This window comes from Petromyzon marinus, unplaced genomic scaffold, assembly GCF_048934315.1.
Source record: "Petromyzon marinus isolate PM22_M1 ecotype Great Lakes invasive population unplaced genomic scaffold, UKy_Petmar_22M1.pri1.0 PM_Scaffold_23, whole genome shotgun sequence".
Taxonomy (NCBI): domain Eukaryota; kingdom Metazoa; phylum Chordata; class Hyperoartia; order Petromyzontiformes; family Petromyzontidae; genus Petromyzon; species Petromyzon marinus.
In genome coordinates, this window is record NW_027423202.1 from 1,273,051 (window position 1) to 1,288,675 (window position 15,625).

The following is a 15,625-nucleotide window of genomic DNA, read 5'->3' on the forward strand; positions in this document are numbered from 1 at the left end:
ATTGCAGGGTCGTTATAAGAAATAAAATGGGAATTTTTGGGGAGTTTTTGGGAGTTTTGCGAAAGCCACAGATGACACGCGAAGGTCAGCAGACGACACAAAAAGTTTAGGGACTCATAAATCCATAAAATATATGTACAGTACTGTATATTAATCTATTGTATCTTTCAATACCATAAATATACACAATTTATTTTTTAAAGTTACATTTTGTAAAAAGTTAAGTTTGCTAAAAGAACTCAAAAGCCAGCAGACGACACGCAAAGGCTGAACATGTAGAGATAATTTGAAAAGTTTAGTAACTGGAGGTGCTTGCTTCGCTCACCAAAGGGACCAAAACATTTAACTTGGTTTTTCCAGATCGCGGGGCCTGCACCGCTAACCCCCGCGATGTGGAAAGGTCGACTGTACTTGTTTAATTACCAACTTACTTAATGACCGTATTCATGTAACCAATTACCGTCGTTAAGAGGGGTTTCATTCTACATGTGTGGGGGTAAAAAACTCAGGAGATGGGATCTGATATTGATGCTAGCACCGGAAGTTGCTCATGTATTCGCTTAGGCGAGCGTGTGTGTATACGGTGTGTGGAATGTGTACGCGCCCAGGATGAGCATTACGGTCGCATGCGGTGCATTTCTTAAAGCCACGGAAGAATGAGCATACGGCCCTGTATGCTCGAACCAGTCGTGACTTCTTCTTCTCTTTCTGCAGGGGTTCACCCCACTGTCTAGTCTCCTCCTTGGCGGATGCCTCTGAGTGGATTGATGTGTCCACAACAGGGACACACTGACTCGGCACTTCCTCATCCCTCGGCACTTCCTCGTCCCTCGGAATTTCCTCATCCCTCGGAATTTCCTCATCCCTCAGCCAGCTGTGCGCCAGTGCCTCTGCTGGTGTCATCCGCAGAGCTGGATCCCATCTGTTGAGACACATAGAAATATATGGCACACGTGGCAAGGGTGATAATGATGTAAGTATTTACGTGCATTTTTTTCTCTTACTGTGTCCATTAACTTACGTGTGTATGTTCAACTTATTTCGCACCATACATAGCCAACCGTGCCAATTGCAGGTACGGGTGAAGGACAACAAACTACATTCAATCATGAGTTTAAAAAAAGTAGTTTTCAATCTATATTTAAAAGTTAATTGCCCCAGTGGTGTTGTGGTTAATTTGTGGTTCATTTGTGGTAAGCACTTTGTGTGTATTGAGTGTGATGTATTCGTTTAGCAAGTGTAATCCAATGCAGCACCGTGAACACTGGACGGACATGGTTGGATCTTGCAAATAATCTTGTACATGCTGCAGCTTCCTAATGCTTTTTGCAGACGTCCCGTAGACTAGTGAGTTGCAATAATCTAACCTATACGCCACGATGTTGGCTATGTCATGACTCAATAGTGGCTGATTGTGTCATAGAGCCCTGATTAAAAAAAATTGCAGGACCTGACTATATAAAAAAGGGAGAAGCATAAATCCTCCACTATTGGTGATGACTGGCAGATGAACCTTCTGTTCTCCCCACTGTGCCACCTTGATGTATTTTTCCCCCTAGTGGTCCGTCATTGTGAACATCGCTCCACCACCCTCAATTGTTGTTGGAGGGTCAATGCTTACAACTGTCCAGTAGCCTCAAGGTACGTGTAGCCTGGCGTTGCCCAGTGGCATCCTTCACCGAGCCCCCTCCACATACATGATATACATATATCGATATATGTTCCTTTTAAGGGCTTTCATGTAAGAGTATGTGAGTCTATTGGTTTCTATAAGTGTATAGACCATGTGAGTGTATGAGTCTGGGTCTTTATATGTGTATGGACACGTCAGTGCATGTGAGTCTATTTGTCTATGTATTTGTAAATGTATGGCTGATGTAAGTGTATGCAAGTTTGTGGGTCTCTATGTAAGTGTGTGGACATTAAGGGCCTTCATGATGGTGGGCAATCTCAGGTGAAGCTATGTGGCCAGAAGTCAGAGCCATTCCCTGTTTACCTTGGGGTGCGAACGGGATGTCCTATGCCTCCCACATTATTTAATGTGGCTGATCGATGCCTGGGTGGGGTCGAGTAATGGCTCCCTATTGGTCAACCAAGTTATGTATGCTCATCTGGTGATTGCTGCTCACTCAGAGGCGAAGTTAGAAGCACAGATGTTGAACCTGGAGTGTACTACTGAGAGGTGTGGTCTTACCATCAGTTGCACCAAAACTAAGCACTTGCCTGGGTATTTTGTATCATCAAACATTCCACACCCTCAGCTCCCTGTTTGTCATGGAACAGTTGTGGAGAGAGTGGAGAGTTTCCCAAACCTGGCCAGTGTGCTTATGACCAGCTCTGGTTCGACAGCAGAGGTTTCACTCTGAATCAGCAGTATTTCGGCGTTTATTTATCGGCTGAGCAATGCTGTTTGGAAGCTACCTAGTTTGTCGCTCCATACGAAGCTTCAGATCTTCTCGAGCACAGTCATGCCCTCTCTTCTCGATGCTTGTGAAACGTGGACCCCTCTAAAGGAACATCTGTGCCTGTTAGGGACGTTTAGGCTGGCCTTCCTTCGATCCATCCTAGGTTTAACCAGGCTGGATTGTGTGAGGAACTCACACACTTCGGGGCTCATGGCGGATATTGGTATGGACCATGTGAGTGTATGACAGTATATGGGTCTCTCTTTACGTGTGTAGTGTAATAACGCGGGCTGCTGACAAGGAAGTGGCAGAGGCAGCAGGGGGCAGTACACACGTCAGCAGAGGGAGATCTAAAGGGAAGCCCAGGAATAAATCGATCTGGAAGCCTGAGAACCCGCTAGTAGGTTCGAGAAAGAGGGCGGTGCAAGGGCGGGGCGAGGCCACGCCAGGGGAATAAAAGGGGGCCCGGGACCGGAGCTCGGGGCTGTTGCTGGAAGTGGATCCCCTCGCCGTGTCGCCGTTCGTCACCTTCTTCGGTGCCTTCTCCGACCACCTTAGACGCCGCAAGTTAGACAGCCTGCAGACTGTTCCAGCTAGGTAGTACCTTCAAGAACATGGATGTGTGACTAGTGCGTACGCACGCGGGGCACATGTGGTTTCCTGACGTGTGGAATAAGGAAGGTCCCTTAAGAACCCTGTCTCCGACTGAGTCACTACACGTGCATGGACCATGTAAGTATGTGAGTCTGTGGGTCTCTATGTCAGTGCTTTTTTTACATGCAAGACTATGGACAATGGTGTTTAATGGGAGACATGGCTTGGAAGATGAAGAATAATCAGAATAAAGGGTGGGGCTAGTGATCGTTCGCCAGTGATGTTAAACTATTACACGCTTTTCTTTTTACCAGGTGACTGAATGGGAAAACCTCTCGGTGGTATGGTGGGGGCGGGGGTGTGTTCTTACTCCAGGCAGCGGCTAATGAAGTCGTGGAACTCCGAGTCCTGGTTCCCGAGTGCCAGGTAGAGGGGGTGACTGCCTGGGACCCTGCTTTGTCCGGACATCAAAGACATCCCCGAACCATCTGCAGGAATGATGCAGACCAGGTTAAACATCACAACAAACCACAGCACCCTGGTACACCCACAGCGCAGAAACAAAATCTTTTAGTGCTCTGACATAGATCAGTGGGAGTGCTTTGACCGCTTGTTGCAGAAGTTCATGGTTCAAATTCTGCAAGCCGCCCTGGTTATTACTTCAGTATTAACCATATGATGCTTTGCGCTGTTTGATTTAAAATGGGACATTACAGACCTTGTGAAGTAATAAAATTACTGTGCTGGCGTTATGCCCGTTACTGTGAAATGACTGCAGTTGGTGTCTGTGAAACACAGCAGGCACCTTCCTTTGTGATAGCTTTGCATTCTAAGAATGATAGCGCAAATACCAAGTGCAATCAATAATTATTAACTATGATAAATCCTAGAGGTAAAGAAAGAAGAGCTATTTTAACTGTGATTTAATCTCTTTCAAGCAAAACATTATTTTTTACCAGGTAAAGCCCACTGAACTATTGCCTCTTCTTCAGAGGCGACCAGGCAAAGGGGAGAGGATATGGTCCCGCAATGTACAGCAGCCAGGGTGGGGATCCACGCGACGACCTTCTACATTGCAGGTGAGGGAGGAAACGTCTCCTTGCATCTGCAGCTTCCCAAAAACGTCCGATCTGATTGCTAAACGTGGTTTTGAGCATTGCCCTTCACATTACAGATGATTCTACTAAAATAATGATTACTAGTCACAACTGGCGTCTCTTTAATCGCTTGCACTTCATGGTACTTTAATTTGCTTGCCTGTGTCAGGTGGTGGAGAGCCTTAATGACACAAATTTGGGCAGATCACCATGAGGCCTATCCCTTCCCCCAAAAAGCATTACGAATTATATTGACTGCAAAAACACGTGTGGAAGTAGTTAACTATACAAAGTAATGCACCACTAAACTCTTAACAGACGCAGCTCTGCCTCAAACTTAACGCGCTTCCCCCACTCGCCCCTTCACTCACCAAAGTACTTGTTTCTCCCAGGCGTGCCATCAATCAAATTCTGAGGAGGCATCCCGAGGGTCTACACACAATTTACAAAGAGACAATGATCACCCATACAGTATTGACACACTTGTGTGGCATGTTTTGTCTGTGAGCACCTACTGATGATGGCACAGCACCCAAGGCCACACCGCAGTAGCTATTTTACAAATCACTCTAGGTATTGATTTAATGCTGAGTCGATATTTGAGAGGCCAAGGACTGGTCCAACATTCAACACCACACGGTCAGGGCGCTAACCACTCAGCTACCACTCCCGATGGTTCTCGCATGCAGGCACACGGCAGTGTTATTGGCATGGCCCAGCAAAACCGCGTACGCAGCACATTGCAGAAGTTCACCGATCAATCCCAGTGACTGCCCTGGTCTTTCCTGCGGTATTAAACCACAAAATACTATGCACCATCTGCCTCATTCACAGCGGAGGTTATGGGTCCCGTGGCTTAATTTGAAATTGCTTATATGGTTGTGACAATTGTCTTCATTACAAGCAGTTGAGATGAAACAACAATAATTGGCGCGATAAATGCTTGTTCATCTGACAATTCAAATTGTTTGCAGGTGGTTTTGGGGTTACATGTGGCCAATCCGTGGCCTCACGCAATAATCTATCACGAGTCATAACAACAGCTCTAAAAATCTATGCGTTCTGCTCACGGTTACCTTGACGGGTCTACGCCTGAGTAATTGGTTCTGTCACGCGGTTGAATGCAACTCAGTAGCTTGTGTGTGGACAACCCTGCAACCAGTCGCGAGCACTTGTATGCCTCTTTCTCACAGAAGAGACGACTTAAGTGGTCTGCTCAGGGAATTGTAAGTAACTATTTCCTGTCGCATGTTCTATTGGTCATACCAATTTTGAAGATTATGTTAATACCCTTGATGCGGAAATACTCGCTGAGAAGTGAACGTGGTTAGAAGCAATGACTGATCTTCTTTGGTTCTTTCGGTAAAGTCACGTAGAATGATAATAAAATAATAAATTGATAAAATAAAATAACTCAATAATATTTTTATGTAATATTTTATTTTATCAATTTATTATTTTATTATCATTCTACGTGACTTTACCGAAAGAACCAAAGAAGATGAATCATTGCAGTCACGAAAGCTTTAAAGCAATGACTGAGTTGGGCAATTTCAAGAGCAAATTGGTCGTGAAATTGATGACAATAACGGAATTGTCAGTGTTACTGCTGTGTGGGCAATACCTCCATATAACACGGGAGCTGGTCGTGTTTGTTGATGGCCGGAAAGAGGATTCGTCCGGTAGCCAACTCGGCCACTGTACAACCCAGTCCCCACATGTCAATCGGGAAAGATGACGTGTGGCCCAGGTACGCCTCTGGGGCAAGGTACGCGTGGGAACAAAAAATCTGTGAATCTGTGAATTACAAAAGACAAATATCACAAATATAGCCTTTAACAGCAACACACAGGCACAAAAAAACAAGTATAAAAACACATGTAATCACCCATAGGTCTAGACACATGCACACACACAGGCGCAGAGATGCAAACACGTGTACACGCACACACACAAAACGTCCCCATATAGCCTTTAACAAATTTCTCTGGAATTTGCTTTTAGCGAGCACCTAATGAAGGCCTGAACAACACACACGAGGATGGGTGGCCAGCACCACGCCCATCCACCTTTGTCTCCTAAAGTGGTGGTGCCTAGGCACCGCACATGGTACTCATTTATGGCTGAGTCGACCTAGGGGATGCTCAGGACTGGTTCAGATATTCACGAACGCGCATTTTACTCCAGTCACCAGGATTGTAGTGCTGTCGACTAACCCCAACACTACGGTTCCTCACTGCATAAACAAAGAAAAGTTCCCCCGTGTAGCCTTAGACATTGTTGGGGCAAGTGCAATTAGTGACCACCTATGAAGTCTGGAACGACACTTGAAGGGGGTGGGTGACCTGCACCGTGCCTGGCCGCCTTTGTCTCCTGAGTGGCATTGTTTACACACCACACCAGGTACTCATTTGAGACTGAGTCTACCTAGGGGAGGCCCATGACTGGTTCAGAAAACCGCCACTCGAACCTGGGTCGCCAGTTTCGTAATGCAGTGTGCTAACCACTACACTACTCGATTTAAAGCTTTCGTGACTGCAAGGATTCATATTCTTTGGTTCTTTCGGTGAAGTCACGTAGAATGAGAATAAAATAATAAATTGATAAAATAAAATAACTCAATAATATTCTCACGACGTTTCGGCCCTTCACCTGATGAAGGCTGCTTGTGTTGTGGCCAAAACGTCGTGAGAATATTATTGTGTTATTTTATTTGATCAATTTATTATTTTATTCTCATTCTACGTGACTTTACCGAAAGAACCAAAGAATATAAACACTACACTACTTCTCCTCAAACTGCATAAACACACATTCTCACACTCAGCCACACACTCACGACTCACGTTGGCGTCCCACCAAAAAGCTGTTTTCAAAACTCATCATCCGGATGGTCCCTGTCCCAGGCTCTTTAATCGACATGTTCCTCTAGACGATGGGCAGCAGAAGATATTCACATTCAGAGGTTATGATAATAATGTCAACTTGTAATACGCCAATGCCACGCAGTATTCACTCTATCTGGAAGAGCGAGAACCACTCTGAGGCAGGAGGAGGGGCCACAGATGATGTTTCACACCATTGGTGTGATCCACCAACCAGCGGCTCTACAGTGCTGAATTACAGGCATGCACAACTATTCAGCCTGCAGAAGATTGATCATGTAGCAAAATTACCATAATAAATATTAAAAGGGGAATTGGAGATGACATGCTTTTTCCAAGGTTATTCATAGCGACTCAAGAAAATGTTTTCACGGCTGCCGATGGGGTGCCAATTCAAATGTATTTAGATAAGATGATGCCAATCGATAATCTCATGTAGAGCACTCTTGGGTACCCGGCGTTAAAGAGGGCGCTCTTATCATACCTGAATAACGATTGTTACAAGAGGGCCGAACGGAGCTTGTAGCTGTGAGTGTGAGTTAGGCAGAAGCATGCACATGCATGAAGTTGGTAACGCATTATCATGCGCATGAGCAGCATGAAGACAGGTGGGCAGTTGTCAGGTTAAAGCACAGCTGCTTATTTGCAAAGCCTCCTTTTACTTGCACTGGTTTGTGTCTCCATGATTTGGGCATTGCTTTGTTTTGACGTGTCTGGTTTTCTCTTTTGCGAGTCCCTAATAGCAAACAACCTTTAAACTTAAGTTTCACCCATACATAACCCTCTGTACGACAGTTATCATGACCCGCAGCTATTGACAGTTGGACAGAGTGGATGCATTAACGCTTTGATCAATGGGTCTAGGTTTTACGAGGACGAGCCCCGAACGGGAACTCAAATTAATGCTGCAGTTGCGCTGAACGTGGTCTCCACTCACCGGCTTGATGTCCCCATGCACGATTCCCTTTGCATGGAGTTGAATGAGGAATTTGAGAATGGACTTGGTGAAGAGTTTCACCATTGTCATCTCCATGTGCTGGGGTGCCGTGCAATCAACGGCACTTAACAGACGTCTTCTGTTAAAGAGACAACAACACAAAGTCAGTGCCATCCTGTAAAGGGCTGAGTCAACAATAACAATTATTATACTCGTTTATCATATGGAAGCCTCACTAAATGTAAACACATTTTCCCGAGGGTCCTGCCAAGTTCTCCTGTCGGGGTGACATTGTTCCTATGTGTAATCCCAACTGAGTAATTTTAAGGTATTTCCTCAGAATTGGCAAATTTGTCGGATGCCAGTTAAATTGTGTGCGAGTGTTTTGCTATTGGAGGAATCCGGAGAATGCAGAGGAATTCTATGCAGAACAAGGGGAGAACAAACTCCACACAGACACTTATATCCGAGTCAGCAATCGAAACCAACCTCTTGGTATGATGCACGAGTGTTACCACTGCCGCCACACTGCCGGTTGTTGGCGTGGCTGTAGAAAAATGAGCAAGTCTGGAGGTGAAAATGGAGTGGAGCAGCCAGCTTTGCATGTCTCTGTTGAGCTGCTCAGACAGCGGGGTACGTACTTCGGTATGAGCTGCATGACGAGGCAGTTGTGACCCCTGAAGGTGAAAAAGTCGAGGATTCTGACAACGTTGACATCATCATTAGCCCAGCCCTGAAGTTGGAGCAAGATGTGGTACTCCATCCACTGGCTGTGGTCTTCCTCAGCACTGCACAGCGGAAATCCACAGCTTCATATTAATTACAAGAAGTGACCCTTGTAACACGCAGTATGTCGCTCGCTCTAAAAGACAGTTGTCCTTCATCACACCTGCGATTAATACAGTGGGCTACGTACGGCGTGAAAGAAGTTAAACATAAATCCAGAGAAAACCCACACATATGAGCACCATAACACTACCCACGTAAAGATCGAATTGATTTACTGTCCTGCCTTCTCCATGCAAGCCATTGTGAAGTCTTACCTGAATGACTGTCTCCACATCTTCACAGCCACTCGGGTGTTGGTCTTGTGGTCACGGCATTTGAAGATCTGGCTGTAAGGTCCGACCACCTTCTTCAGCACCTCATACCGGAAATTGAGGTGCTCATGCTCGACCTGCGGAGCAATCACATCAACTAAGCATACTGATCCAGTCACTGCTCATTCAGTCACTGAGTATGGATGCAATATTTTGTATGGCATGTGTAAGAGTGATTGTGTGAATGTGTCGGGTATGTTGTCCGCCTGTTCTGCAGATGATCATGGTGTTTGTCAGTGTGCAGACTTTGTATGTTCTCCACTTGTTACGTGCCCTGAGGAGAGCCGTACCGAGACATAATGGTTGTAGACATCATCGTAGCCATGGTTCTGGGTGCCAAAGCCTTTGTTATGGACGCCGAAATACCAGATGTTATTCACGGTGAGGACCTCGCTTCTCTCGGTGGGGGTCAGGAAATCCCCAAAGAGCTTCAAGATTTCTGCAAACATAAGAACAATGATGATGATTAATACTGTACTATTGTTTTAATATTGTTTTGTTAAATAAAACGTTTTCGTTTCTTTAATTTGTTCATTAAGCAATGTAGTGTTTTTTTTCCATTTGATTTTTAACCAATTCCGTATTCCTGTAACATGTGAAGAACAGACTAATGACAAATTTGGTATCATCACCTATGTAACCGCGCTTTTGACATGAAGACTTGTTTAACATCCAAACGATCGCAGGACACCCATGAAACATAACGTGGCTGCTTATTGGGCCCTTCCTGCTGAAATGATAATAAAATATACGATGCTTGTTTACCCAAGAAAGCTCCACTGAGTGCCTGGACTGCATATAATCACCAACACTATTTTTTTAGCATTGGGATGTGTTAATAATTTTATTTCGCTGTGTGGAGGAAACTGGAGAGCCTGGAGGAATCCTATGCAGAGCAGGGGGAGATCATCCCGACTCCAAAGAGAAATGCACGAGGAGTGTTCCTGCTGTGCCACTCTGCCTCACAACATTTTTATTCCATAACCATTCACATGCTTGTTTTTGTTTTCAACTATGGCCACCATGACGTCCCCCACCATGACTTCTCTAATCATATCTATCACCTCGTGGGGTTTTACTACTGGCGATGGCAACGCCGTCCGATGTGGGCAGCGCACTCCATTGCACGCCGCTCCTGGAGCCCACCTTCTCTTCAGCCTTGGCCATCTACACACACAGACAAAGATGCAGGTCACCCGGTATAACCTTTAGCAATCTTATATTCTTAGTTCTTTCGGTAAAGTCACGTTGAAGGGAAACAATAAAATAATAAAATATATATAAAACAATAAAAACGTGAGAATTTGTATTGTTTTATATATTTTTTATTATTTTATTGTTTCCCTTCAACGTGACTTTACCAAAAGAACTAAGAATATGAATTACTGCAGTCACGGAAGCTTTAAATCAAAACTTTAGCAATCTGTTGGAGAAAGTGCAGTAAGTGAGCAATGAGCCAACATCGCTGAGGGCCTGGGTTCCACAGTGAGGAAGGCCAGGCTTTGGAAATATGGGGCGAAGTTGCTATGTGGTCCAGCCATTGGGAACTCCCAGTGGCAGTTGTCCATGTGCATGAGTCTACCAGTGGACTAGTAGTCTACCAGTGTTCCATGAGTCGACCAGTAGACTAAGTCTGGATGCAGGAAGTTGTGGGTACGATGCCGACCCTGTGTGACTGATAGTGAGCATTAAAGTCAAAAGTGATTATGAGAGAGTGAGTGAGCGTGAGTGTGAGAGTTTGTAAGGATTAGATTGTGTGAGAGTGCGTGAGTTTTAGAGTTAGTGAGATAGTGAGATAAAGTGTGAAAGTGCATGAGTTTGAGAGTGAGATAGTGTGAAGGTGAGTATCAGAGTTAGTGAGTGAGCATGAGTTATTGATAATAAATGTGAGTGAGTTTGAGAGTTAGTGAGTGTGAGATTCAGTGTGTGAGGGGGTGTGAGTGAGTGTGAAAGTTAGTTTGAGATTGATGTTGTGAGAGTGCATGGTAAAGTAAGAGTTAGTGTCAGTGAATGTGTGTGAACGTGAGTGAGAGTTAGTGAGTGTGATAGTAAGTGAGTGTGTGCGAGTGAGACAGATTGAGTGACTGAGAATGAGTGTGAGTGAGTGTGAATGAATGTGAAAATGAGTGGGGGAGTTAATGAGAGTGAGTGGGAGCATGATAAAGTGAGTGATTGAGTGAGTGTGAAAGTTAATGCTTGTAAGAGTTATTGAGCGGGAGAGTAAGAGTGTGAGAGTGAGTTGGAGAGTGCGAGAGTGTCTGTGAGTGAGATTCAGTGAGAGACAGTGTAAGTGAGATAGTGTGAATGAGTTTGAGAGTTAGTGTGAAAGTGAATGTGAGAGAGTGTGAGCAGGAGAGTAAAAGTGTGTGTGAGTGCATGTGAGTGAGCGAGTGAGACAATGAGTATGAGCAAGATAGTGAATGTGAGCATGAGAGTGAATGCTTGTGAGTTATTGAGTGGGAGCGTAAGAGAGTGAGTGTGATAGTGAGTTAGTGTGAGAGTGAATGTGAGATTGATACAGTGAGTGTGAGACAGAGGTTGAGAGTGAAACAGCGAGTCGGACAGTGTGTGAGTGAGCGTGAGTCTCACCGTGCCCCCTCCTCTTCGTCTCCACTCCCCGTAAAGAATCGCAACAAGAGCTCGGCAACTTGTGCTGCTACTGCTGCTACCTTCTCTGCACGTCTCACTACACGGAAGTCACGTGTGCAGTGACGTCACTCACCTCCACGGCTATGGCCACGCCCCTATCTCTCCTCCCCACTCAACGAGTGGCCACGTGACCGCCAAACGGTTCGTGCCGTGAGTGTAAGACTTGATTGAGAAAGTTTGTGAATGTGAGTGTTAGTCAGTGTGAGAGTGAGTTTGAGTGAGCGTGATTGAGTGTGAGAGTTAGTGAGTTTTTTAGTGAAAGAGTGAGTGTTAGAGAGACAGTGAATGTTAGAGTGCCTTTAAGAGTGTGTGAGTGAGTTAGTGAGTGGGTGAGTGTGAGATGGAGTCTCACCGTGCCTCCTCCTCGTTTCCAATCCCCGTAAAGAATAGTAACAGGAGCTCAGCTCTTTGTGCTGCTACTGCTACTACCTTCTCTGCACGTCTCACTACACGGAAGTCACGTGTGCAGTGACGTCACTCTCCTCCACAGCTATGGCCACGCCCCTCTGTTTCCGTTGCGTCAGACCCTCAGACCCCTCCCACTCAACGAGTGGCCACGTGACCCCCCAACGATTCGTTGCGTGACTGGTGAGTTAGACTTGAGTGAAAAAGTTTGTGAATGTGTCAGAGTGAGTGGGAGAGTATGAGTGAGTGAGTGTAAAAGTTAGTGAGTGTTATAGTGAAAGAGTGTACATGAGAGAGTGAGAGATTGAGAGTGAGTGTGATGCTGAGTGTGAAAGTGAGTGAGAGTTTGAGTGAGACAGTGAGTGTGAATAGATAGGGAGTGTGAGAACGAGAGTGAGTATGCGAGTGAGTGGGAGAGATAATGTGAGAGAGAAAGTGTGAGAATGCATGAGATTGAGATAGTGTGAAGGTGAGTATCAGAGTTAGTGAGTGAGCATGAGTGATTGAGACTAAATGGGAGTCAGTTTGAGAGTTAGTGTGAGATTCAGTGTGTGAGGGGATGTGAGTGTGAGAGTGAGTGTGAAAGTGTGAGATTGATGTTGTGAGAGTGCATGGGAGAGTGAGAGAGTTGGTGTCAGAGTGAATGTGTGTGAACGTGAGTGAGAGAGTTACAGTGAGTGTGATAGTGAGTGAGTGCGAATGAGACAGATTGATTGAGTGAGAATGAAAGAGTGAGTGTGAGTGAGTGTGAATGAATGTGAGAATAAGTGAGTGGGGGATTTAATGAGAGTGAGTGGAAGAGTAATAAAGCAAGTGAGAGAGTGAGTGCGAGTTAGTGAGTGTGAAAGTGAATGCATGTAAGAGTTATTGAGCGGGAGAGTAAGAGTGTGAGAGTGAGTAAGAGCGAGAGAATGCGTTGGAGAGTGCGAGAGTGGCTGTGAGTGAGATTCAGTGAGAGACAGTGTAAGTGAGATAGTGTGAATGAGTTTGAGAGTTAGTGTCGAAGTGAATGTGAGAGAGAGTGAGCAGGAGAGCAAAAGTGCGTGTGAGAGTGCATGTGAGTGAGCGAGTGAGACAATTAGTATGAGTAAGATAGTGAATGTGAGCGTGAGATTGAATGCTTGTGAATTATTGAGCGGGAACGTAAGACATTGAGTGTGATAGTGAGTTAGTGTGAGAGTGAGAGTGCATGTGAGAATGAGTAAATTAGTGAATGTGACAGTATGTGAGAGTGATGCAGTGTGAGACAGAGTTTGAGAGTGAAACAGCGAATCTGAAAGTGTGTGAGTGAGCGTGAGTCTCACTGTGCACCCTCCTCCTCGTCTCCACTCCCCGTAAAGAATAGCAACAAGAGCTCGGCTCTTTGTACTGCTAGTGCTGCTACCTTCTCTGCACGTCTCACTACACTGGAGTCACGTGTGCAGTGACGTCACTAACCTCCACGGTTATGGCCACGCCCCTCTGTCTCTGTTGCGTCAGACCCTCAGACCCCTCCCACTCAACGAGTAGCCACGTGTCCCCCCAACCATTCGTGGTATAACTGGTGAGATTTGAGTGATAAAGTTTGTGAATGTGATTGTCAGAGTGAGTGGGAGAGTGAGTATCAGTGAGAGTGAGTGTGTGTAAGAGTTAGTGAGTGTTATATTGAACAGTTTGCTTAAGAGATCGAGAGTGAGTGTGATGTTGAGTGTGAAAGTGAATCAGAGATTGAGTGAGACAGTGAGTGTGAGTAGATAGTGAGTGTGAGAATGAGAGTGAGACAGTGAGTATGCAAGTGAGTGGGAGAGATAATGTGAGTGAGTGTGAGAGTGAGTGAAAGAGTGATTTAGAGAGAGATTGAGTATGAGAGTGAATGTGATGGTGAGGGTGAAAGTGGGAGAGATAATGTGAGGGACAGAGTGAGACAGTGAACGTGAGAATGAAATGTAGAGTGTGAAAGTGCGTGTGACAGAGTAGGAAATTGCATAAAGTTGAAAAGAGGGGGGGGGGTTGAGATGAGGGACAACCAGGAGAGTTCCGTTCACGAGTTCTGTGTGGATGGTTTGGGAATCTGTAGTGCAGTGACGTGAGGTGAGGTCAATGGCTGGTGAGGCACTGGCTAGTGTCAGGGCCTGATTCAGACACTGAGGGGGGCATGGCCTTACGGAGGGGGCGTGGCCTCACTGAGCGGGCGTGTCCTAACTGAGGGGGGCGTGTTAGATACGTCCCCGTCACTGAGGCAGATGTGATAGCTGCCTCCCCTGGTGCTTTTTCATTGCAGTTTCATGACGAGACCAGCGAGCCTAGATATCTTCATACATATATGTGAAAAAAGTTACATGAAGGCGAGAACATGAAATGAAGGGGTCTACAACCATTACATTGGTGACATACTGAGATTGCAACAGGCACGCTCTTATTGTCCGAGCTCAATCCAGTTACTGAGGTGTTGCACAATCAGAGGGGAGGCTGAGCTCATCGCTGCCTCACCTCTCTTCTCTTCTTGTATTTGCAGTGGAGCTTCGCAAATTTGGAGATTTTTTAATTTACTAGATTATTCTTTTTTTTTACTTTTCGAAACCGCTATTTACATTGGATTATGACAGGTGAGGCTCTGCCTCCCTGCCTTCCCTGACCGCACGTCCCTGCTGTAGAGAGGGTTTGGGGCATCTGTCTTGGGGGTTCCGTGTGGGGGGTTTGGGGGTTCTGTATTGGGGGTTTGGGGGTTTTGTGTGTGGGGTTTGGGGGTTTTGTGTGCGAGTTTGAGGTTCCACTCACAAGGGAACAGGGTGTGATCATACAAACTCTCACATAGAGACCAATAGACTCATAAAGAGACTCACAGACTCGCATAGTTCCCATAGAGGTTCACGACTGTGTGGTGGACACTCTGGTCAGTGGTTCTGCTATGGCACGCCGCCATGTCGACCAATCTCCACTGTGAAGGTGGCAGTGGGTGGCTCTGCCACGAGGTGTGCCGCCGATTAGAGCTACTGCCAACCCTCGCATTCACAGCATAAATTCAATCCTGGAGAGGTGCTTAAGTGGGCTTGGCGATTGTCACGTTTCTTGTTCGAATATCTCGGTGTTGCACTGAAGACGAACTTCAACACAGACACAGCTCCTCTCTAGGAGCTATCTGTACCCATAACATGTAGCTCTGTCAACTGCAAAACCAGGGAGAACAGTCATACACACGCATGTATCCTGCAACACTTTCCAACATGTGAGTCACTAAATCCAACCTTTCACACCGAGTAATTCATGTCCCTCCCGCTCACACCATGCCAGTCCCCCCTTCCAACCACAAAGGCCCCCCTGTAGACAGGGAAAATTCTGTTCGTGATCACCTAAAAAGGCCGATAGGGGACAGGGTGGGTGACCAGCACCACGCTCAGCCGCCTTTTTCTCGACAGGGCTGATGCTTTACACACCACACCAGGTACTAATTTAAGAATGAGTCAACCTAGGGAAGGCACAGGTCCGGCTCAGATATCGGAGTATCAGGTTGCCGGGTTTGTAGCGCAGCACGTGAACCACTGCACCACCACTCTTCCCCCCCCCCACTGCTTCC

The 15,625-nt window shown here is 46.0% G+C and overlaps 1 long non-coding RNA gene across 1 annotated transcript; it reads left to right on the top strand.

Moving 5' to 3' along the window:
* Positions 1 to 696: 696 nt before the first annotated feature.
* On the top strand, positions 697 to 9,791 carry LOC116944504 (uncharacterized). The gene is made up of 3 exons (XR_012940437.1): positions 697 to 973; positions 3,314 to 3,509; positions 3,992 to 9,791. It is a non-coding gene; the product is annotated as an uncharacterized LOC116944504 (long non-coding RNA).
* The last annotated feature ends 5,834 nt before the right edge of the window (positions 9,792 to 15,625 follow it).